Below are 3,533 nucleotides of genomic sequence, written 5' to 3'. Positions count from 1 at the left end.
GACTCCCTTCTTCCAATGTCCTTATATGGTCCCCAGCAGAAGGTGTAGCCCAGATTAAAGGTGTGTGCCACCACACCTTTAATCCCAGATGACCTCGGACTCGGAGATCTCCCTGTCTTAATCTTCTGGATTCAATCACCACTGTGTCTCAAGATCTCCATACCAAGATCCAGATCAGAAACCTCCAGCCTCCAGATTAGGTTCACTGGTGAGCCTTCCAATTCTGGATTGTAGTTCATTTCAAATATAGTCAAGTTGAAAACGAGGAATAGCCACTACAATGAGCACCAACAAACATTTCAGTGGGTGTTTTATTTTATTTTTATAGCAAAGTAAATGACCTCAAATAGCTCATTATTGAAGCAAAAAAGCTGATGTCATATTTTTTTTACATGACAAATGACTTTTTTTTCCTTTTTTTTTTTTTTTTAGATTTATTTACTTATTATATGTAAGTACACTGTAGCTGTCTTCAGACACTTCAGAAGAGGGAGTCAGATCTTGTTACGGACGGTTATGAGCCACCATGTGGTTGGCTGGGATTTGAACTCTGGACCTTCAGAAGAGCAGTCGGGTGCTCTTACCCACTGAGCCATCTCACTAGTCCCAGCTGATGTCATATTACCTGATCTCAGGACTGAACTATAAAGTTTTTATTACCAAGGCAGTGTGGTATTGTCAAACATAAATGGAGTGGTCTAGCAGTGGGTGGAACAAGCATAGACAATGCAGGTATGAAGGACTTTGTAAATATCTACTGCTAAGGGAGCAGGCATACACAATGGAGAAAGAACAGGCTTCAACAAACACTAGATGTCTACATGCCAATTAGAAAGATTACAAAGGGCTGTTGAGATGGCTCAGCGGGTAAGAGCACCGACTGCTCTTCCAAAGGTCCCGAGTTCAAATCCCAGCAACCATATGGTGGCTCATAACCATCCGTAACAAGATCTGATGACTTCTGGAGTGTCTGAAGACAGCTACAGTGTACTTACATATAATAAATAAATAAATAAATCTTTTTTTTTTTTTTTAAAAAGAAAGATTACAAAACGTTAACAGTCTTGGTTCATACTTACTCTGCAGCTGTTACAGCTCACTGCTTAACCAGCAGAACCATTTATCACCTCTTTGGGAGGCTAAAAGTCTTTGATCAGGATGATATGGTATTAGACTCTGGTGATTTCAGTTATGGATGATAATCTCATTTTGTCCTGGTGTGGTAGACAGAGAAATGGCCCCTCTCTCCCCCACCCCTCTCCTTCCCTCCTTCCTTTTCTTCAAGACTTTCTACATAGCCCTGGCTCTCCTAGAACTCTATGTAGACCAGTTTGCAGGTTGACCTCAAACTCACAGAGATTTGCCTGTTTCTGTCTTCTGAGTGCTGGGATTAAAGGTGTGCTTCTCCGTACTGGGTTGGTTTTCCCTTTAAACAGAGCAGGCCTCCAGAAATGGCATCTTAAAAGGTGCTTATCCCCTTGTGAGAATGAGCTCCCATCACCTTTCCATCTGACCCGAGTTAACCTCCCAAAGGCACAGTTCTAAATGCTATTTCGAGTTATGATTTCACCTTATAAATTAGAGAGGAAAGATAAAATTTAGTCCAAAATACAAAACTCTGAAGCTTCCAAATGATAACAGGACCAAAGGTGTTCTGAATATTCAGATATAGCACCAAAGACAATCAGTAAAGCTTGATTGACAGTTGAAATGTCATTAAAATAAACTGCAAAGAGAAACAAGTCTGGAGACTAAAAATATTTGCAAATATCATATCTAGTAGATGGCTACTCCTATCTACTACAGCATCTATTACATCAGCCCCTCTTAGAACTCAGTAATAAAAAACTACATTTAAAATGAGCAAAAGACCTGATCAGACACAAGAAAAGATACAGATGACAAGTAAGCATAGGAGATGTTTGACTGTGTCCCCAAGGAATTACAAAGTAAAATATTTTATCACTACATATCTTTTAGAATGACCAAATCTAAACCCTGAAAATATTAATACTGGTAAGGTTATGGTATAGTAGTAACTGTTATTAATGGCGTTAGAATGCAAAATGTAGCTGCCTTAAAAGACACTTTGTATCACATAGAACTTAACATGCTTGTTAAAAGTTCCAACAACCAGCACCCAGGGAGGCACAGGCAGGCAGATTTCTGAGTTTGAGGCCAGTCTGGTCTACAAAGTGAGTTCTAGGACAGTCAGGGTTATACAGAGAAACCCTGTCTTGAAAAACCAAAAAAAAAAAAAAAAAAAAAAGTTCCAACAATTGTTTTCTTGGCCTGCATCCAGATAATTGAAGCTTTCTATAGCCAGACAAAAATTTGTACATGGGTACCTATAGCAATTTTATTTATAATTACCAATACAGTTATCTAATATTTCAGTTCATGAATAGATAAGCTGATCATTGAAAATGATTAGTTTTATGAACCCACTGAGAGAGAAGAAGGAATTTAATTTAATTAATAATAATTTAAAAAGTGTTTTGAGCATAATCTCACTCTAGTCCTACCTGGGTCTTTGTAGACCAGGTTGGCCTTGAGGTCATAGAGATTCACCTGCTTGTGACTCCCCATTTTAAGATTGCAGAAGTGTGCCACCACATCCAGCTTGACACGGAACAAATTTTTTTTGTAAATATTTATTTATTTGTTTAACATATATGAGTATTTTATCTGCAGGCCAGAAGAGGGCATCAGAACTCATTACAGATGGTTGTGAGCCACCATGTGGTTGCTGGGAATTGAAGTCAGAACCTCTGGAAGAGCAGCAGGTGCTCTTNNCNNCNGAGCCATTTCTCCAGCCCCTTCTATGTCATTCTTTTGTTTGTTTGTTTGTTTTGAGACAGTAGCTGTATGGGGTTCAACTAACACAAAGAGGCAGGCTGAAGACCAGAGGCTTCAGTCTTTAACTGGGGTTCAGGGCTATGACAGAAACATGGTTGGGAGCTGAGGTAACACAGAAAAAAGACTCAAAGCACCCGTGGCAAAGCTCATGCTAGGGGTTTGATCTAGGTTGTCAAATTAGCCAGCTAGAGATGGAGCAGGGCTTGGGAAGTTGGCATCCACACAGGAACTTTGAAGGAGCCATTGCAGAATGCAGTCAATGCTATGGTTTGGTCTAGTGTCCCCCAAAGGTCCATGTGTTAAAGGTTTACAGCGATGACATCTCCTAAAAGGGACTGTGGTACATTGCCAGTCCTCCGTGGTTTGTGGTCACAGTGTACGAGTTCAGTTCCCAGCACCCATGCTGGGTGGTTCACAGCCATCTGTAACTCCATCTCCCGGGGATCTGACACCTCTGGCCGCTGCAGGCCTCTGTATTCATGTGCATGTATTCACACTGTGACCAAGATGTGTACACATGTATGATATTTCTTTTGTAAAAATATAATCTTAGATTTTTTTATTTATTATATGTAAGTACACTGTAGCTGTCTTCAGACACTCCAGAAGGGGGAGTCGGATGGTTGTGAGCCACCATATGGTTACTGGGATTTGAACTCAGGACTTTCAGAAGA

The 3,533-nt window shown here is 40.2% G+C and overlaps 1 protein-coding gene across 1 annotated transcript in view; it reads left to right on the top strand.

The window, feature by feature from the left end:
• Znf251 (zinc finger protein 251) overlaps positions 1-3,533 on the top strand; it is a 24,307-nt gene that overhangs the window by 9,854 nt on the left and 10,920 nt on the right. The window lies entirely within an intron of this gene.

This window comes from Mus pahari, chromosome 17 (assembly GCF_900095145.1).
Source record: "Mus pahari chromosome 17, PAHARI_EIJ_v1.1, whole genome shotgun sequence".
NCBI classification, from domain to species: Eukaryota; Metazoa; Chordata; class Mammalia; order Rodentia; family Muridae; genus Mus; species Mus pahari.
This window is presented reverse-complemented; position numbering and strand designations above follow the sequence as displayed.